At 42.5% G+C, this 22220-nt stretch overlaps 2 long non-coding RNA genes across 5 annotated transcripts in view; one reads left to right on the top strand and one right to left on the bottom strand.

Moving 5' to 3' along the window:
- Nucleotides 1-7682: 7682 nt before the first annotated feature.
- The window catches only part of LOC138760126 (uncharacterized), a 30751-nt gene continuing 16213 nt past the window's right edge, over nt 7683-22220 (top strand). For 2 of the 4 annotated variants that reach the window (XR_011355442.1, XR_011355440.1), the window contains exons 1-2: nt 7683-8025; nt 9101-9254. This is a non-coding gene — a long non-coding RNA (uncharacterized lncRNA). The remainder of the gene's footprint in view (nt 8026-9100; nt 9255-22220) is intronic. The other 2 variants (XR_011355443.1, XR_011355441.1) reach the window with 1 other exon arrangement.
- The window catches only part of LOC138760127 (uncharacterized), a 40667-nt gene continuing 26992 nt past the window's right edge, over nt 8546-22220 (bottom strand). Inside the window, exons 2-3 of the long non-coding RNA XR_011355444.1 lie at nt 13628-13697; nt 8546-9156 (exon numbers count right to left, since the gene is read on the bottom strand). This is a non-coding gene — a long non-coding RNA (uncharacterized lncRNA). The remainder of the gene's footprint in view (nt 9157-13627; nt 13698-22220) is intronic.

The raw sequence follows: 22220 nt of genomic DNA, 5'->3' as shown, positions 1-22220 counted from the left end.
ATAATTCTGGTTCTGTTAACTATACTATGATGTCATCTGCAAATAGACTGATTTTATATTCCCTCTCTTTTATTTTTATCCCTTTTATTTTATTTTCTGTTCTTATCAGTTCTGCCAGTGGTTCTATAGCTAAAGTGAACAGTGAGGGAAATAGAGGAAATCCCTGCCTAGTTAACCTGCTTAATATAAATTGGTTTACTGTCATTTACTGTCACCTTCGCCATTGGACCCTTATATAATGCTTTAATCCAATTATTGTATTTCTCTGGTAGGTTGAACTTCTGTAATATTTTGAATAAATAATTCCATTCTACCCTGTCAAAGGCTTTCTCTGCATCTAAAGCAACAGCTACAGTTGGAGTCTTATTTCCTTGTACTTCATGGATTAAGTTAATGAGCTTACAAACATTGTCCGTTGTTCATCTTTTCTTAATAAATCCAGTTTGATCTAGTTTTACTATTTTTGGTACACAGTCGGCCAATCTGTTTGCTAATAGTTTAGCTATTATCTTATAATCTGAGTTAAGTAGAGATATTGGTCTATACGATGCTGGTGTTAGTGGATGTTTCCCTGTCTTTGGGATTACTGTAATTATTGCTGTTTACATGAATCTGGCAAGTTTTCTGTTTCTTCAATCAGGTTCATTACTTCCAGGAAAGGAGGAATTAGCAACTCTTTAAATGTTTTATAGAATTCTATTGGGAGTCCGTCCTCCCCAGGCATTTTATTGTTTGGTAGCTTTTTTAATATATCTTGTATTTCCTCTTTTTCAAATGGTTTTATCAAATTGTTTGCTCCTCTCCTTCCAATTTCAGAAGTTCAATTTTAGCTAGAAACTCATCTATTTTGTCTTCTTTCCCTTCATTCTCAGTTCAGTATAATTGCTTGTAGAATTCCTTAAAGTTTTCATTGATCTCTGTTGGGTTATATGTATTATGTTTGTCCTTTTTCCTTGATGCCAATACAGTTCTTTTAGCTTGTTCTGTTTTAAGTTGCCAGGCTAGTATTTTGTGTGTTTTTTCCTCCTAGCTTGTAATGCTTTATTTTCATTATGTTCTTCTCCACTTTATACATTTGTAATGTTTCGTATTTTATTTTTTTGTCCGGAAATTCACTTCTTTTTGTTGTGTCTTCCCTTGTTGCTAGTTCTTTTTCTGTACTTACTATTTCCCTTTCCAGCTGTTCTATTTCCCAATTGTAGTCCTTTTTCATCTTAGTTACATTACTTATTATCTGCCCTCTGATGAAGACTTTCATTGCATCCCATAATATAAATTTGTCTTTCACTGATTCCATATTTATTTCAAAGTACATTTTGATTTGGCGCTCAATAAATTCTCTAAAATCCTGTCTTTTAAGTAGCATGGAGTTTAATCTCCATCTATATGTTCTTGGTGGGATGTCCTCCAGTTCTATTGCTAATAACAGGGGTGAATGATCAGATAACAATCTAGCTTTATATTCAGTTTTCCTAAGTCTCCCTTGGATATGGGCTGACAACAGGAACAGGTCAATCCTTGAGTATGTTTTATGTCTACTCAAATAATATGAGTATTCCTTCTCCTTTGGGTGTTGTCTCCTTCATATATCCAAAAGTTGCATTTCCTGCATTGATTTAACCATAAATTTGGCTACTTTGTTCTTTCTGCTAGTTTTTTGTCCAGTTTTATCTATCTTTGAATCCAAATTAAGGTTAAAGTCCCCTCCTATCAATATATTCCCTTGTGCATCTACAATCTTCAAAAAAACATCTTGCATAAATTTTTGATCCTTTTCATTAGGTGCATATATATTGACCAAATTCTAGAGCTCTGAATATATCTCACATTTTATCATTACATATCTCCCTGCTGGATCTATTATTTCCTCCTCTATTTTGATTGGTACATTTTTATTGATTAATATAGCTACACCTCTGGCTTTTGAGTTATATGATGCTGCTATTACGTGCCCTACCCAGTCTCTCCCTAATTTAGATGCGTTTCCTCCACGAATGCTATATCTATTTTTTTCTTTTTTCAGTAAATTTAATAGCCTCTTCCTTTTGATTTGGTTATGCATTCCATTAATATTTATAGTCATATAGTTCAACATGGCCATCTCATACTCTGTTTACATCTCATTTCTGCTTCCTCACCACCACCTTTCCCCTTTTCCCCATTTTCATTTCTCAGTTTTCTTTTTTGAACGCACTGTATGACAACTCTTCTAAAACAAAATATTTCAACCATTCCCACATTTAAAATTCTCTTAACCTCAAGTGCCCCCCACCCCTGTCTCTGAGTCGCCCCTTGTCCCTTGACGGACAACCACAATTCCCCTCTCCATTTGGATTGTGAACCTGTTCGCAAGTGTCAACTGATTTCGCAGTAACTGTTATTCTCTCCCATCCAACCCCCTCCAGAAAAGACTTTTATCTTCACATTACAACAAAGCTCCCCTCTTTTCTTATCTTTTTCTTTCTATCTATTCATTTATTTATTTTACACACACACACACACACACACACTCTTTATTTTTTCAACCCTTCTCCCTTACTTCCCTTTTCTTCTCTCTTTTAGTTCTTACTTATACATTATTTTTAGTTTTATAGTTAGTTTGTCATCATTCTTTGCTCTTGTTACATCTCTTCATCTCTCTTTCTGTCTTGCAGGCATTCTGCAAATTCTCGTGATTTCTCCGGATCTGAGAACAGTCTGTTTTGCTGCCCCAGGATAACTATTTTAAGCACCGCTGGATATCTTAACATTAATTTATAGCTTTTTTCCATAGCATCGATTTTGCTACGTTAAACTCCTTCCTCTTCTTTAGGAGCTCAAAACTTACATCTGGGTAGAAAAAAAAATTCTGACCTTTGTAATCCAGTGGTTTCTTGTCTTTTCTAATTTTATTCATTGCCTTCTCCAATATATTTTCTCTTGTTGTGTATCTCAGAAATTTTACTAAAACGGATCTTGGTTTTTGTTGTGACTGTGGTTTCGGGGCTAATGTTCTGTGTGCCCTTTCTATTTCCATTCCTTACTGTATTTCTTGCATTCCCAGGACTTTTAGGATCGATTCTTTTATAATTTTTTTCATATCTTTGTCTTCTTCATCTTCCTTAAGGCCCACTATCTTTATATTGTTTCAACTACTATAGTTTTCCATTATATCCATCTTCTGAGCTAACAACTCTTGTGTTTCTTCAACTTTTTTGTCACTTTCTTCCAATTTTCTTTTTAAGTCGTTCACTTCCATTTCTAACACCATTACACAATCTTCCACATTTTCTAATCCTTTCTCTACATATGTTATGACCAGCTCTATTCTACTCACTTTTTCTTCTGTACTTTTCATTTCACTTAATTCTAGTGTCAATTATTCTTTTAATGCTTTCATTTGTTCATATCGGCTGGCCATAAGGACAGCCTTCTGTATGTTTTGGACTGCCAGTCCAGAGGATGTTTCATCGTGGGCATAGGAGCAGGGGTCAGTATCCTGCCCCTGTTGGGACAGGGCACCAGGAACAGGCAATCAGGCTGATGCTGCCAACAACAGGATGATTTGAACCTATGGTATCTACAAGGACCAACTTCAGTTGGGAAGCAGCCTCTTCTTGTGTGTGTTCAAGCTGGCCACAGTGGAACAGATGCTCCTCGGGCAGACTTCCTGCGTGCCCACAACCTGCTAGTGGATCTCAAGGGACGGAGATTGGTCTATGCCAAGACTTTTCAAACCTTCCCCCTCAAAGACACCAGGCTCCCAGCACTCCACCTGGACTCCATACAGAGATCAGACAACAAGTACGCCAGGGTCCTGGCCAAGTTCCCTTCAGTGCTCACCCCCCCAATTCATCATGGTGATGCCCAGACGTGGAGTACAGCACCACGTCCTGACCCAGGGCTCACCACTCCACCCAAGGGCAAGATGCCTTCCTCTAGAGAAGCTCCAGCTGGCGAAGGAGGAATTCAGGAAGCTGGAGGAGCTTGGCATCATACGGTGGCTGAACAGCCCATAGGTTTCTCCCCTGCACATGGTACCCAAAGCATCTAGGGACTGGAGACCATGTGGTGACTACCACCGGCTCAACAAGGCCACAACTCTGGTATCCTGTGCCACACATCCAAGAATTTGCAGCTAACCTGCAAGGGGCAAGAATCTTCTCCAAGGTGGACCTTGTGTGGGGATATCATCGGATCCCAGTACACATCAATGATATTCCCAAGAATGCCATCATCAGCCCATTCAGCCTCTTTGAATTCCTCTGAATTCCATTTGGGATAAAGAACACCACACAGACCTTCCAGCGACTCATGGACGCTGTGGGCCAAGACCTAGACAGCACCTTTGTGTACCTGGACAACATCCTGGTGGTGAGCAGGAACCAACAAGGGCATATGGCGGACCTCCACAATATCTACACCCAACTGAGCGAGTTTGGCCTGACAATCAACCCAGCTGAATGCCAGTTCGGATTGGAGGCCATCGACTTCCTGGGCCACAGGAAAACCAGGGAAGGAGCCACACTGCTATCCAGTAAAGTGGAGGCCATCCAGAAGTTCCCCAGACCCAACACAACCAAAGGAATACAGGGTTTTGTGGGGATGATCAATTTCTATCACAGATTCATCCCCTCAGCTGCCTGGATCATGTGGCCCTTGTTCGCCCAGATGGCAGGCAAGGCAAAGGACATTACCTGGGACAAGGAGTCAGTGGAAGCCTTTGTGAAGGCCAAGGAAGTCCTGGTGGATGCCGCTCTCCAGGCACATCGAAGGTCAGACATTCCAACGGCCTTGACGGTTGATACCTCAGGAATGGTGATCAGTAGAGTTCTGGAGTAGCAGATTGAAGGAAGTTGATGGCTGTTGGCTTTCTTCAGCAAACATCTGTGGCCTCCAGAACTGAACTACAGCTCTTTCGACAGAGAGGTACTGGTGCTTTACTTAGCCATTCACCATTTCAGGTACTTTCAAGAGGGCAGGTCCTTCACAGCTTTTACTGATCATAAGCCCCTGACTTTCACCTTGGCTAAGATCTCGGACTCTGGTCGGCCCTCCAGCAATGACACCTGTATTATATCTCAGAGTACACCACAGATGTAAGACACATCCCCAGCAAGAATAACATGGTGGTCAATGCACTATTCAAGCGCTTTCAAGGGGAGTGGACAGTGGCACCGGAGGAAGTGCAGCAGGAAGACGAAGAGATGCGGCAATACAGGACTGCCATATCGGGACTGCAGCTCCAGGACATCTCATCAGCACAGGTAACACCACCCTCCTGTGAAATTTGGCCACCACTCAGGTCAGACCCATTGTCCTGGTGGCTTGGAGATGACAGGTTTTTGACTCCGTCCAAAGACTGGCTTACTCATCGATCAAGATCATGGTCCAGGTGGTTGCCATCAAATATGTGTGGCATGGATTGCAGAAAGAGGACAACAGGTGGGTGAATGTATGCGCACAGTGCCAAACAACCAAGGTACAGCAGCATACCAAGACCTCACCTCAGCACTTCGAGCCCACAGAATGAGAGTTCGACCACACCCACGTGGACACAGTAGGACCCTTGCCAGTATCCAAGGATTTCCGCTATCTGTTCATGATGGTCGACCCCTTCAGCAGGTGGCCAGAAGCAGTCCCTCTGGCAGACACATCCAGAACCTCATGCTCCAGGGCCCTCATCTTGTCCTAGGTGGCACAGTTTGGGTTACCGTCCCACTTTACATCTGACAGAGGGTCACAGTACTCCTTCAGTCTGTGGTCTGACCTCGGCAACCTGTGGGGTGCCCATCTGCATCACACAACAGCTTACCACCCACAGTCCAATGGGTTGGTGGAGCGCTTCCACAGGCACCTCTGCTCACGTCCAGACTCCAAGGACCCAACTGGCTAGATAAGCTACCATGGGCGCTGTTGGGCATCCGCACAGCACCTCAACACCTCTTCAGCCAAACTCATCTACAGAGCTCCACTGCTGGTCCTAGGAGAATTTGTATCATCCCCAGGCTGACAGCAGGACGACTCTACAGCATTTCGCAGCATGCTAAGGGAAAGAGTCGGCAACCTGGTCCCGATTCCAGACACAGACACAGAACAACATACCTAAAGACCTGCAGGACTGTGAGTATATTTACATTCGCAGGGTCTCCACATCGTCCACCGGTTTGGAGGCCATACAAGAGTCCATTCCAGGTCATCCGCAACAACGGGGTCACGTTTGAGCTGGAGGAAGGAGGCAAGGCAAAGCCGACACACCTGGACCCATAGCACCAGTCAAGACACCAGCACCATGCCGAGGAGGCAGACCACCAAAGGCTGCAGAGACTTTGTGTCTGGGCACCAAGGATAATATCGCCGGTTCTGGGGGGGGGAGGGTGAGTGATGAGTTATGTGGTCGGCCACTGCCGCGGCGATCGAGTCGGCACTCCAGACAGTAAGTGCAACCAAAGGCCAGCAGCCCGCACAGTGGCACTGGCCCTAACAAGCAAAACAGTGGGTGAATGGCAAGGGCTGCTTAAAGGCCAACGACCCCAAAATGGCCAACAGACAGGGACAGCGTGTGGTGAAAAATGGCATTGTTATGCAGGAAAGTACCCACGCATGGGAAACCCACTTTTGTTATGCATGTTGTGACATCAGCCGGGGGGGTGGGGGGCATGGAGGGAAGAGTGAAAGTATAAAAGTCAGGCCTGAGCCGTAATAAAACTCAGAACTTAACCTGACTGCACAACTTGTGTGTGTCTTCTTTCAAGTAGCGTGGCTACAATATGTGAATTAATTTTATTTGAAAATTTTATTTATAGTTTTATGGACTTATATTATAGAGGAACAATCCTCCCCTTTACATTGTTTGCTGAGTCCTCTCTTTTCCCTTTCACCTCCCCTCCCCACCTCCCCATTTCTGCCCCCATCCTTCACCTTCCCTCCCACTTAATGCAATGCATAACACTCGATATACTGTATATCTGGTGAACTTTTACTTGATATTTTCTGCAAGATTAGCTGGACTCAAATTATATCACTCTAAACTAAAACTGAACATTTGTATGATGAGATAATAATGCCTTTTTTGTTATTTCCCTTTTAAAGGAAATCTCCATTCCACTTTTTGGCATCATTAAGATGTAAGATACCTTCTTTTTTTGTGCCATGCTTCGTTCTAGGCACATTGACCATGTGAATACATCGATTTTTATTTAAAGCATATTCTGTTGCTTTGCTCAGGTAAGCAAAATGGAGGGAAAGGTATGAAGACAAAAAATAATCCAGATACCAGACCAGTGGTTCCCAACCTTTTTCTTTCCACTCACATACCACTTTAAGTATGGAATGGACCTTTGTATGGTGCTCTGTGATTTGTAAGGGATTGTTTAAGGTGGTCTGTGAGTGGGAAGGGAAGGTTGAGAACCACTGCTCGAGACTCAATTGTCACTGAAATATTGTGCTTGAGAAAAATTGTCATTGGCCCATTTCCTTAGGAGCTACAAAACTGTGCGGATAACGAGTCAATTAGGTATGATTAAAACAGTGTTTTCCAAACTTTTTCTTTCCACTCACATGCCGCTTTAAGCAATCCCTTATTAACCACAGAACACTGATGGCATCGGAAATACTTATAGTGGAATGTGAATGGTCCTACTGTGTCCACTGTTCTAGAATCTGGTTTGAAAATTGAATTTTCTAGTTTGAGGTAACCCACATACCTGATGATCTCCTCCAACACACATTCACCCATCCATCAAGTTTTCTTCTCTCCTTTTTCACCTCCTTCTCTCCCCTCCACCCCCCCTCAACTGGTTTTATTTGCCCAATATCTCCTCCCTATCTGGTTCCACCTATCACCCACCAGCCTCTATATCACCCCATCTTTTTTTCTGATATACTGACAAACTATTCTCTTCCCTCTCAGTTCCAATACTTGACCAAAATATTGGTTTTAAATATTCAGGTGCCTACCTGTTTTTTTTTCCATCATACCTTGATGAAGGGCTCAGGCCCAAAACATTGGTTACCCTTTACGCCCCATTGATGCTGCTTGACATGGTGAGTTTCTCCATCACTTTTGTGTATTGACTCACAATGCTTGATTAACATGTTGAGTTCTTCCAGTATTCTGTTTCTCATTTTAGTGAAAGAGTAAAAAATTTACTATTTCATAAGGACCTAAACATTTCATAGATACAGAGAACATTAGAGCAGATTACATGATATTGTGCAGGCCAATGAAAACTTGCTCTCCAACAATTTAATTCTTCCCTACCTCACATTAATAACTTTTTACTTTTCTTTCTTTCTTGTGCCTATCAGAGTCTTTTAAATGTCACTGCTGTTCCATCCTCCACCACCAAACCCATCAAAATATTTCAGGCACCCACTATTGTCTGTTTAAAAAAAAATCACCTCTGATATCTTCCTCAAACTTTCCTCCACTCACCCTAAATAGATATCCTCTGGTCTTTGTTAATGTCGGCCCAGACAAAAGGTGCTGGCTGTACAACTTAGCTATGCCCCCCATAATCTTATGGTAACATGATTGATTGCACTCAGAGACCAGTGAGGAGTACAAATATGCTTTTAATAGCTTACAATGAATGGTCAGTAGACACAATAGTCCTCAGGTGAATCTGAGGTAAGGCAGGATAACTAGGGTTTATATTGGGGTAGGTAAGGGTGGAGCCAGGGGAGGAGTCAGCCATCTGAACACTACATAGACAGTGAATTCCAGTTCACTGCATTCACCCCTTCCTTCAGAATTGAGCATGTGGGTGAAAACAGAGACCATTCATTCAAAAATCGAATACTTTACAAATAGTTACAAATTAAGTTTGTCAAGGGGGGCTGGTAATTCTGGTCGAGATCCACAGTACTGGAGGACTTTGGGCTTCCCGAACTTCCTGGACCCCCTGTGGTACAGGGCACTGGCTCTGGTTGCGGAGTGAATTGGTCCACTTCCCAAGCAGTGGCTCCTCAGATCTGGCAGGTGTCTGGTCTTTGATTGAGATGGTGTCTTCTCTGTCATCACGGTATGTAACGTAGGCATACTTGGGTTGGCATGCAGCAGGTGGACCCCCTCGATCAGCGGGTCTGTCTTGCTCCTCCTCATGTGCTTTCTCTGCAGGACTGGCCCTCATGCCATCAGCCAAGCCAGGAGTGTAGTCTGGATGTTGATTTCCTCTGGAACAAAAACATAAGCTCATGAGGAGTTGCATTGGTCGCCATGCAGAGGATCGACCTTATGGAGTGGAGCGCTGTGGATAGGATTTCATGCCAGGGTGAGTCTGGAAGGGCTTTGGACCAGAGAACCAATTTCATGGCCTTCCATACAGTAATGATTTTTTTTTCAACTTGTCACTTCCCCCAGGAATTATAGCTAGTCATCCTGCTTGGGACAATGCTCCTTACGAGCAGGTACAGGCGTAGCTCTTCACTCATAAATGATGAACCCCAGTCGCTATAGATATAACTGGGATACCCAGGCAGAGTGAAAATAGAGTTGAAGGCCCAGATGACCATGGTAGTGGTCATGTCTGGGCAGGAGATGGCGAACAGAAAATGTGAATACTCGTCGATGATATTGAGAAAGTATATATTTCTGTTAGTGGACGGAAGGGAGGGGATCCTTGAAATCAACACTGAGTCGTTTGAAGGGGTGGGATGCTTTTATCAGGTATGCTTTGTCGGGGTGGTAGAAATGTGGCTTGCATTCTTTACAGACCTGGCAGGACCTGGTCATTTCCTGATGTTCTTAACGGAGTAGGGCAGGTTTACATGCCTTAACGAAATAAGCCATGTGGGTGATGCCTGGGTGGCAAAACTCATCGTGCAGTGATTGCAACTGGCTGGTATGTGCAGAGGCACAGCTTCCTCTTGACAGGATATCCGGAAGTTCATTGAAGGTACCTGGCTTGTATGCTATATTGTAATTATAGGTGGAGAGTTTGACCTCCACCTAGTGATCTTATCGTTCTTTTCTTTGGCCCTTTTTGCATTATTAAACATAAATGCCACCTCCGATATCTTCCTCAGAGTAGTGTAAATTTTCTGCTGGCCAGGTAATACCTCTAGTGCCTGATGGCCTCTTTCTCCACAGATGGGTTCCAAAGCTTGTGGCCTTGTAGGGTGCAGGAGAAAAAGGCAACCAGCCTACCCGTCTGGTTAAGAGTAGCGCCCAGAGCTATGTCAGAGGCATCACTTTCCACCTGGAAGGGTGCAATCTCGTCCACCACATGTATGGTGGCCTTTGTGATGTAGCTCTGAATGTAGTTAATAGCTTCCTGGGCTTCAGCCAACAATGGGAAGAGGTAGACTTTAAGAGGGGGTCAGACCCATAATGAGGGATCTAATGGGCGTAGTAGGAGAAGAAGCCAGGCACCTCCTTAAGGCTTTCATGGTCCTCGGGATCAGGAGGTCTAACAGGGAGCATCTTTGATCGGGGTCAGGGCCAAGGACGCCATTTTCCACCACATATCCCAGGATCACCTGATGCTTTGACCGGAACATGCACTTACTGGAGTTATATATTAGGTTTAGTGTCTTGGCCATGTGGAGAAAACTCTAGAGGTTAACGTCATGGTCTTCCAGAGAGTGTCTACAAATGATGATGTTGTCGAGATAAGGGAGGGTGGCCTTCAATCTGTATTCATCGACCATTTGGTCCACCTGTCTCTGGAAGACCAAGACTCCATTGATGATGCCAAAAGGAACACTCTGGAACTGATAGAGCCCTCTATCTGCCTCAAATGCTGTGTAGGGGTGGTCCTCGGAATGGATCGGTAACTAAAGGTATGCAGCTTTCAGGTTGATGGTCAAATAGACCCAATATGAAGCAATTTTGTTTACTATGTCCAAAATTCAAGGGAGAGGCCATCTAGGATTGTGAAAAGATTAATTGTTTGGCTATAGTCAATCATTAGCCTGGACTTTTCTTCCCTTTTCACTACTACCTGGGATCTCCATGGGCTGTTGCTAGGCTCAATGATATTTTCTTTGAGCAGCTGTTGTGTCTCAGCTCTAATAAATTCCCGATTTCCCCTCTACTGCATTGCCTACTCTTTGTAGCTATTGCTTTGCAATCGGGAGTCAGATTCGGAAAAAGTTGGGGGGGGGGGGTTAATATTTAGGGTGGAAAGACTACATGTGGAATCTGGCTTTTAGGATCTTCTGTTCCAAACTGTGAGTGGGCCAATTTACTCCATGGTCATGCTTTTAAGGTGACACAGGAAGTCTGGGCCGAGCAACACAGGAGCACACAAATCCTTCAGTATGTACAATCGGAACTTACAAAATTCCCCTCCCCCCTTTTACAGTTAGATGTACTATACAATACCCCTAGATTGTCAGAGAGTGCGAGTGCAAATCTAGGAAAATATGATAGTCTGATGGGTACACACTTTAGTTGTACCACAGAGCCATCGCAGAGTTTATAAAGCTCTCCGTGGAGCCAGTGTCTAAGAAATCAGTCAAATGTCTGTTTACCCTCACCTCCATCATTAAGTTATTCAATTGGTGAGGTATTGCCTGATCCAGGATGACCAATGCCAGTGCTCCGGAAACGCCATCGCTCCCAATGCTGTTGTTGACACTTTCCGCTTTGGCCCACGGGCAGACAAGATGGCGTCAACCACAGGGCACAGCAAGATGACTGCCCTCCATCTTGATCCAATGAAGTACTAGGTGGCACCGACCTTGAGATGCGGCAAGATGGCCACTGTGGCTTCCCATGATGCTTCACTTCTGGTTGCGAGTCCCGCCATGAGGCACTTCAAGACTCTGTGGGAAACAGCATGGAGAGGCTGAGGTCACTCCTTTGGGACTCAGGAAAAGGTCGAGCAATGATTCAGGGGTTGCACACATGGTCACCCTCTTTGGATCCCTTTAGCCCGGCAGACCTTTACCCAGTGCCCTTGCTTCTTGCATCTTGTGCACACAGAATCCTTCATGGGGCATCAGGTGCAGGGGTGCTGTGTCTATCCACAAAAGTAGTATCCCCAGTCACACGTGGCTGCAGTTGTCGGTGCTGGGGTTGTGGGGCTCACAGGTGCCACAATTACCATGTACTCTGAAAAGGTGTCGCTTTCACCCATGAGGTTGTCAGCTCCTAGTTGGGCCTGTTCGAGCAATTTCATCAGCTCCAGGATGCTGTCCAAGTCTTTCTTCCCCAACTCTAGCAGTCGCTGCCTCATGTACCTGAACCTCACTCCTGCCATGAGAGTGTCCCAGATTTGTGCCTCCACTCTTACCCAAGCCATGGCCACTTCATAGTGCCATTTTTGGTCAGGGCCCACAGTTTAAGAACATAGTCGTCCAGCGACTCACCCAGATGCTGCTGACGTTGAGAGAGTCATTCTGGGGTCTCATTTAGCGGGCCTTCAAACCTTCTATGGCCGACTCATAGGTAGCACAGTCTCTGATGACAGTGTACCCTTTGGGGCTGACTCAAAAGAGAAGTACCGATCTCCGGAGACTATTCGAGTTGAAGACGTCATGAAGCCATCAGGTAGAACTGGAAGCACTCCAGCCAGTAGGCTAATTCCTCCGGGGCCTTAGGGGACTGAGGGTGTATTTGGAGCATGCCTGGCTTCAACAAAGCTTCCATTCCATTTCCAAGTAAGCAATTAAAATTGTAGCGCGACTGATTGCACTCAGAGACAAGTGAGGAGTATAAACAAGCTTTTAATAGCTTACAATGAATGGCCAGTAGACACAATAGTCCTCAAGTGAATCTGAGTTAAGCCGGGGAAACCAAGGTTTATATTGGGGTAGGTGAGGGTGGAACCAGGGGAAGAGTAGACAGTGAATTCCAGTTCACTGCTCTTGTATACTTTTATTATGTCACTTCCCCTCTTTTGTCGCACCAAACTTAAAACTCTAGCTTTGTTAATTTTGCTTCTTATGGCATGTTCTCCAATTCAGCCAGCATCAAGATAAATCTCGTCTGGACCCTCTTCAAAGCATCTACATTTTTCCCATAATGAGGTGACCAGAACTGTTCTGAATATTCTAAGTGTGATCTAACCAAGCTTTTGCAACATTGTCTCACGGCTCATGAATTCAATCCCCCAACTAATGAAGGCCATCATATCATATACCTTCTTAACCAGCCTATCAATCTGTGTGGAATTCTTGAGGGATTTGTGGACCTAGAACCCAAGATTCCTCTGTCCTCCACATTGTTACAAATACTGCCAATAATAATATACATTGCCTTCAGGTTCGACCTTCCAAAATGCATCACTTCACACTTATCCGGATTGAAATCCATCTGCCACTTCTCTGACCAATTCTGCATCCTATCTATATTCTGTAGTAACATATACAACCATAACACCTTCTCCCTTCATATCATCTACAAACGTACTGGCCCACCCCTCCATATCCTCATCTTACATTTTTATAAATCACAAAAAGCAGGGGTCCCAAAACAGATCCCCGCAGAGTGCCACTGGTCATGGACCTCCAGGCAGAATGCATTCCATCGACTATCCACCTCTGACTTCTGAAATTCTGAACATTATATTTTCTCATATTAACATCTAAATTCGGTTCAATTCAAAAGGATATAGTTTTCTGTAATATTAATAAGAAATAGAAATTTAAGTCTGAAGCAACACTGATTTAATCTGAGTTATTTTCAAAACAACCTTACCTGATTACTGAATTTGATTTTCAATGGCACATTGTTACATCCTACTTTGATTTTTCTGGATGCCAGCTATCTGAAATAAAGACAGAAAATGATAGAAATGTTTGAGAATCATTTGTGGAGACAAAATCAGAGCAAATTTATTTGTTAATCAGGGATCTTAAAAGATGATAGAAGATAGCAAATTGTGGCTGGAGTTAAGGAAAATGAAACAATGTCTACAGCAGTTTACATTTGCTGCCATTGTTTCTACTAAATGTTCCCCTATTTTGTTTTTAATGTTAAAATGATAGTCATCCATCTTTATTCTCTTTTCTGGCAGTAAGTCTGCATCTTACAAGCATAATCCAATTATTCTTCCTCCTCTGAGCTCCTCTAATTATGAATCCTGACCAGATTTCTCCCTTTAGTATTGGGATCATTTATAAATCATTGTTTGAGTATCTCCAGCCTGGCTCCCATATTGGGTCTTCATAATGGTTCAGTAAGACAGATATTTAAGGAAATGCATTAAACAATGCAGAATGTCAGAGTTCCTGAAATGACTGACTATAAAGATTACAGTTTAATTTGAGAATCCAGACAACGATTCTCAAGAATGTCTTATAAAATAATATATAGTAACTTCTTTTTAAATTGTTGATTCTGTGCAAGGATATTACTAGTGAAACCTATTAAGATGGATAGGAATGAAATAGAGAGCAAAGAAATAATAGTTGTCACTTGAAGAAAGATTTATGGTAATGTTGCAACATAACAAATTGCTGCAGAGGAGTTTTAAAAGAAACATTTACATCAATGACATTCATTTCAAGTCTTTATAAAAGAAATTATTTTATTTGTAATCACTATTGCCTACACTGTGGCTCTCAAATACGTTGTGACTCTTTACTATGTTGTCATCATTATTTGTGCATAGATATCTACCATCTATGTTTCTTCTTTATTATTAATGGTCTCTGTAATCTGCAATTTCCTCCCTAATCTCTTGACATTCTTCATAATCTACAACTTTAGTTCAGCACTTGGCAACCTGTTCCAACATATCCATCATACCTCAGTGTCAAATTTTGGAACATTCTTGCCGCTGCAATTATAATGAAATTTGAAACTGTCCATCCTTTTAGTGGGATAGCCCCCGTACTACTGAACATAGAACATTGCAGCACAGTACAGGCCCTTCACCCCATGATGTTGTGCCGACCCAAATACACCTTCCAAAAAACTAACCCTCCCTGCCTCATAGCCCTCCGTTTTGTTTTTCATTCCATGTGCTTGTTAAGATGATCTTAAATGCCCCTATTGTTCCAGCTTCCACCACCACCCCTGACAAGGCATTCCAGGCATCCACAACTATATGTAAGAACCTTAACCTAGATGTCACGCCTAAATCTCCTGCCCTTTACTCAGAAATAGAATCAGAATCAGAATTTATTATCATCAACAAGTGTTTTGTGGCAGCATCATACTGCAATCATTGATATTATAACCATCTTACAACATTACTATAAAAAATAGTGCATGATAAGTAAGACACTGTCTTTAGGTCATTGAATATTCAGGGATCTAATGGCAGTGGAGAAGAAGTTGTCCTTTTGCTATTGAGTGCTCATCTTGAGGTTCCTTTAGCCCTTTCCCAATGGTAGCAGAATGAAGAGGGCATGGCCTTGGTGGTGGGAGTCTTTGAAGATAGAAGCTGTTTTTTTAAAACACAGCCTCATGTAGATATCCTCAATGGAGTGAAATCTGGTGCCTGTGATGTTGCTGGCCAAGTATTAACAACCTTTTGGAATTTATTCTTGTCCTGAGAGTTGGTGCCTCCATACTGGCAGTGATGCAATCAGCCTGAATGCTCCCCACAGTACATTAGTTGAAGTTTACAAGGGTCTTCAGTGACATACTGAATCTTCTCAAACACTTCACAAAGTATAGCCACTGGCGAACCTTCTTTGTGAATGCATCAATGTGGAAGTTCCAGGACAAATACTCAGAGATGTTGATACCCAAGAATTTGAAGTTCTTAATCCTCTCCACTGCTGAGCCCTCAATGAGGACTGGGTTGTGTTCTCCAGACTTCCTCCTGAAGTCCACCATTATCCCCTTGATTTTGTTGATATTGAACACTAGGTTGTTCTCATTACACCATTCAAAGAGCTGATCTATCTCCCTCCTGCACACTTCCTCATTGCTATTTGTGATTCTGCCGACAACTGTGGTGTCATCAGAAAACTTGTAGATAGCATTGGAATAGTGCCTGACCACACAGTCATGGGTGTCTAATGAGTAGAGCAGTGGGATAAGCATGCATCCTTCGGGTTCACCTGTGTTGATAATCAATGAGGTGGAGATGTTTCCAATTTGTCCTGACTGTGGTTTTCCGATGAGAACGTCAAGGATCCAGTTGCAGAGTGGGGTATGGAGAGCTAGAGTTTGTAGCTTCTTGACCAGCACTGAGGAACAATGGTATTGAAGGCCGAGTTGTAGTCAATGAAGAGCAGCTGTATGTATGAGTTGCTATTTTCGAGGTGATCCAGAAGAGAATGGAGAGCCAAATGTCCTTTTAATGGGATAGTCCCGGTACCATTGAACATAGAACATTGCAGCACAGTAAAGGCCCTTCAGTCCATGATGTGGTGCCTACCCATATACACCTTCCAAAAAACTAACCCTCCTGCCTTGGAAAAAAGGTGATGGTTGTCCAACTTATCTATGCCTCTCATAATCTTATGGACCTCCATTAAATCACCTCTCATCCTCCTTCAGAACAAAAAGAAAATACATAGCTCTGCTAACTTTTCCCCATAATACATATTTTCCAATCCAGGCAACATCCCAGTAATCTCCTCTTTTCCCTCTTCATTGCTTTCACATCTTTCCTGTAATGTCCAGAACTTACACAATATTCTAAGTTCAGTCACATCAGAGATTTATTATTAATATTACTGCATGACTCCTAAACTCAATACCCCCCAATTAACAAAGCCCAGCATACTATAGGTCTTGTTAATTGTCCTATATTAATCTGCACAGCAACCTTGAGAGATCAGTGTATTTGGGCCTCAAAATCCTATTATTCTTTCACAGTATTAAGTATCTTACCATTAACCATGTAGTCTGCCTTGTCCATATAAATGCTCAGGGAGTGGTCACCATCCCCAAAATGCTCCCTCACTGTGAGGTCTGTTACTTGACCAGACTCATGATCCAGATCTAGATCCATTATGGCCTCTCTTCTAGATGGCAGGTCCAAATACTGGGTCAGGAATCCTTCTTGGATCTACCCGACAAATTTTACCCCATCTATCCATCTTGCAATAAAGAGGTTCCAGACAATATTTGAGAAGTTGAAGTCTCCCACAACAACAACCCTGTTATTTCTGCTCGATTCCAAAATCTGCCTTGACGACATTACTCATAAGTAACATTAATCTCCGGTAATAAATTCTCCCTTTTCAGAGAGATACGGCCCCCTCCCCCCAGTACCCGGTGTTCCCATCCCCGCCACTGTGGGCACCATCTCTTACGTCTGGTGGGAGAGTAGCAGGCAGGAACTGGCTCAATAAGGGAGCAGCTGCTTGCAGGATTATGGGTAATGAAGACAGCCATTGCTGACACATTGAACCATTACCACGATCCAGTATGGTTCTCCGTGGACTCCGGGCTTGGCAGCACTGCAACCCTGCTGCCACATCAGGAGTTAGATGGAGAAGGGGCTGACAGATGACACTGAGCTGCCAGAGTGTGCCTGATGGCCGGCCCGACGAGCTGATGGAACACCTGAAAGCCACTCGTGCTCAACTCCACTGCCATGATGGCCCACTCCATCTGTAGTTCTGCACCTCGTGTCCAGCCTTCAGCCCCATGGCTGCCAGATCCAAGCAGCCAATGCTGGCCACCTTTTTGGTCAAACTCCCAGGCCACCCCATCACCTCCATCTTCCACAGCTGTGGGGGGATGGACTGCAGGGGGTAGGATCGATGCATTGGCATTAAGGCATTGAAATCAAAATGATTCTGAAATCTGGAAGATTTTGAACAACAGCAGGTCTGGAATTGACAGAAGTTCTTAAATGGACTCATGTAGTAAAATCAAGTGCACCAAGTCCAGGTTTCGGGGGTAATCACATTATTCTTCAGATGGGGAGAGACGGAAATCAGGCTAAGTTTAGGTTGTGAGTGCACCTGCTGCAGTCAGAGGTGGTGGAGATTGAAAGGATAGGCTTGTGAGAGAACCAGGAGGAACACTTTTAACTAAGTGTATTTCGTTGAATTGGGTTCCCAGAATGAACATGTTCAGGCAGGTGTTTCATTAATTATGATGAAGGAGGCATCATATGCCATGAGGATTGCTTTAACATATGTATGCAAATACGTGCTTTATGTCCATGGATTTTATATCCACAAATATCTGTCATGTGTCAGATCTGCCCCAACATCAGGCCTGCAACATTATAAATTTTAACACATGTATCTTAGAAATAAAAGATGATTAACCAATTAAAATTTGCACAGTACTACCGAGAAATAGAAACAGAATTAATTATTTCCTTAAAGTACTATTTCCTTAGTTTTAAGACAACACACCATTTACTTTATCTGGTATCATTTGAACCAACTTCCTGGTCTCTGCTACTTGAGCAACTGCTTCAATCTGTTATGTCACATTTTACCTGCCATATCAGCAAATTCTTAGAGTCACTGAGACTCAGGGAATCCTACAGCAGGTTTACAGTCACTAATCCTGCAATCCATTTTATTCTCTCTGAAACCTCATCAATTCATGCCAGATTCCACATACTTACACACCAGGAGCAATTTACAGTGGCCAATTAACTGACCAACCTGCACATTTTTGGAATGTGGGAGGAAACTGGATCACCCAGTCAATAACAGGAGAATATGAAAGTTCCACAGGGTTGAACCAAGATCACTGGAACTATGACACAGCAGTTGCACTAGATGTGTCCCTATACCACTCAATGTTATTACCCATGGTGAAGCAGTGACTAAATTGTACTGATCAATGTTACAAACCTTTCCTCTCAGCACTATGGAATCAAACTGCAACTAGCTAGCAATGAGGTTTTAAGTAAGATCTCTTAATTTCACGTATTAAATTTGGCTATTTAATTTCTTTATATGCTTGTATTTCAGTTGGTATTAAAACACCTCAGCAAGAATGCTTCCTTCAGCTTTTTCTGCCACACCTTCGACCGAGTAGATTCTTCAGGTTGTAGCCAAATAAATAAAAGTTGAGCTAAAATAGAACATCCTTAATTGAGGGCAATAAATGGTAATATTTATTACCATGATACAAGTTACCACACTCCATTTGTGCACAAAACAGGTAGAAACTCTGAAACTTAGCATAATTTCCACAAGTCAGTCTAATTACTATCATCAAAAGAACTGAAAGAGTTTATGAGGAAATTTTATCCTTGCAAAAAAAATTAGGCCGATTATTCATAATGAAGTTATAACTGAAAGCATTTGATATGCACAAATGCAATGAGGCCTAATTTAAAGCTTATATTCATAGTTTAAATATTTACGCATCAAATATACATTGAAGACCAATAAATTGAGTTTTAGAAGTGTACAAACAAATTAATAATGCAGATTTTGCTGGTTCTGTACTTAGTTGTTAATTTTATGATACTCAGCTTTATTTTTATCACTTTTAACGATATAGTACACAATTTATTGCAGATAATGCAGTACCACAGGAAATTCAGTGCAATAAGGGAAGTGCTCAAAGCATCCTAGTCTGTTAAAAGCCCTGAATCCATAATCAATGAATGTATGCTTAATGTGCAAATGTACATTTTACATGATTTTAGTGAGCATTGAAGAGGAATTTTGACCAGATTGAATTCAAGGCTTTGGTTGCAAATTAAAGTTTGGGGACTTTAAACTCCACTGTTTACTCAAGCAAAGCAGGTGGCCTATTTATCCTACATCAGTTACTCAATCGTGCAAGAGTTTACCTGGCTTTTAAATAATTGCACATCCCAAGACTTCTTGGTCTATCTGAAACATGCAAGTTTGGTTAATTAACAAGCAATAACTTTCATGGAAATACTCCATAAATTTCAAGTTCATTTATCACCCAATTCCACAAGTACAACCCAGCAAAGCAGTCTTTGATGGAAAATAAGCTGTTTCTCAGCCTAATGGTGCTGGTTCTGTTACTCCTGTATCTCTTTCCCAACAGGAGAAGCTGAAAGATGATGAGTGCAGGGTGGTAGGGGTCCTCAATGATTTTGGATGCCCTTTTCAGACAATGAGCCCAGTAGATAGCGTTGATCAGTAGATCACTAGAAGGACTCTGGTGATCCCCTCTGCCACCGTTATGATCCTGTAAATCAGTGGTTCTCAACCTTTCTCTTTCAATTCACGTAGCACTTTAAGCATTCCCTGTGCCATAGATGAACTGTGATTAGTAAGGGATTGCTTATGGTGGTATGTGGGTGGAAAGAAAAAGTTTGAAAACTACTGTTTTAATCATACCTAAATGACTCATTATGTGCACATAACTCCAAAGGAAATGGGCCAATGACAATTTTTCGCAAGCAAAATATTTCAGTAACAATTGGGTCTAGAGCAGTGGTTCTCAACCTTTCCTTCCCACTCACATACCACCTTAAGCAATCCCTTACCAATCACAGAGCACCAATGACATAACAATTACTTAAAGTGGTATGTGAGTGGAAAGAAAATGATTGAGAACTACTGCTGTAGATTGACCTCCATTCCAATTCTCTACAGTAACTGTACCACTCTGTGATGCAGCCAATCAGAAGTGCCTATAAAAGGATGACATGATGGTGGCTGGTAGATTTGCCTGCTTCATTCTTCTCAGGATGTGCTGTCACTGTTGTCCCTTCCTGACAAGTGAAGGCGTGTGTCCAAGATCAGTCACTTCTTAAGTGGACTCCAAGGAACTTGGTTCTCTCTACTCTCTCCACTACCATTATTAATGTGTAGTGGAGAGTGGTAATTCCTGGTCCTCCTGACGTCCATAATCATCTGTTTCATCTTGTCTACTTTGAGACTCAGATTGTTAGTCTCGCACAATATTATACGATTTTCCACCTCTTCTCTGCTGTGTAACTCATCTTTTTATTGAAGAGGCCAACTAATGTTGTGGCATATACAAAATAGATGTTTCTGTTGGAGCTGGATCTGGCATTGCAGTCATGCGTCAGTGGCGTGAACAGGAGTGGGCTGAGCTCACAACCTTGAGGTGTGCTACTGCTCAGCGTGATGGTGCTCGATGTTCAGCTGCTGACACGGACTGTGGTCTTTCCATTAGGAAGTTCAGAATCCAGCTACAGAGAGGGGTGTTGACTATCAGCAAGGACAGCTTCTCCACCAGCTTATGGGGAATGATAGTATTTAAATACTGAGCTGAAGTCAGTGAACTGAAACCTGGTGCATGTTCAGGTGGGTCAGGACAGACTGCAGGGACAAGGCTATAGCATCATCTGTGGGACAGTTTCTCCTATAGATGAATTGAAATGGGTCCAGTGTCTCTGGGAATTATACTTTGATGTATTCCATCACCAGATATTGAAAGCATTTCATAATGATGGTTGTCAGTACCATAGAACAGTAGTCATTGAGGCCTGTTACTATCACCTTCTTTGGTACAAGGTTGATGGTGGCTGTCTTGAAACATGCAGAGACAATCTACTGCTGCAGTGAGGTGTTGACGATATCCATTAAGACCTCCATCAGTTTGCTTGGTCCTTTAGTACCTGACCAGGTATGTTGCCTTGTGTGGATTCATCTTGAATAGAATTCTCCTCACCTCAGCAGTGGCAATGCAGGGAGCCCATTTAGAAGGGTAACATGAACTGTTCTTCAGCATCAACCTGTTCTTCTCATTGAACCATGCATAGAAGATCAGTCTGTCCGGAAGCAAGGTGTTGTTGTCTTTAACTTGCAAGGCTGTCCTGTGATCTGTTATGGTTTTGATTGTTTTCCACATGCGCCTCATGTCACCGGTGTTCTTATGCTTGTTCTTTCTCAAAGAACGACTTTACATGGGTTTAACTCTTAATCAACTTTAACCAGCTCCCAACCAACAATGCCGTGATTCCCGTTGAGTTAAGCCCATGTAAAGTCATTCTTCTTGAAAGAACAAGCATAACATGGTGTCAGAAGTGTCTGAGTAAGTAAGAGAAGGCAATAGTTTATAGTCATGGATAAGTTAAATCCTCCCACATCAATGCAGGTTATCGGCAGTCGAGCTGATAACTGGAAATGCTTCAAATAGTGATTGAACATTTATTTAAAAGCTAGTGGAATGGGGGAGACCGATGGAAAATGGAAAGTGTCATTGTTTCCGTACATGATGGGTGAAGATGCCTTGGACATCTACAGCAATTTTCAAATTGATGAGACAACTTTCATGTTGGATACTCTGATGACATTTGATAAATATTGCACTCTAATTAAAAGCATCATATTTGAGAGATCAATTTTTTCTCTTGTGACCCCAAATAAGGTATGTATGAGCTTTGACCAATACTCAGCTGAGCTTCACACACTGTAAGTTTGGAGATTTGAAAAATTCACTCATTAAAGATAGG

This window comes from Narcine bancroftii, chromosome 4, assembly GCF_036971445.1.
Source record: "Narcine bancroftii isolate sNarBan1 chromosome 4, sNarBan1.hap1, whole genome shotgun sequence".
Classification (NCBI taxonomy): Eukaryota; Metazoa; Chordata; class Chondrichthyes; order Torpediniformes; family Narcinidae; genus Narcine; species Narcine bancroftii.
Note: the sequence above shows the minus strand (reverse complement) of the source record. Positions and strands in the feature narration are given on the sequence as shown.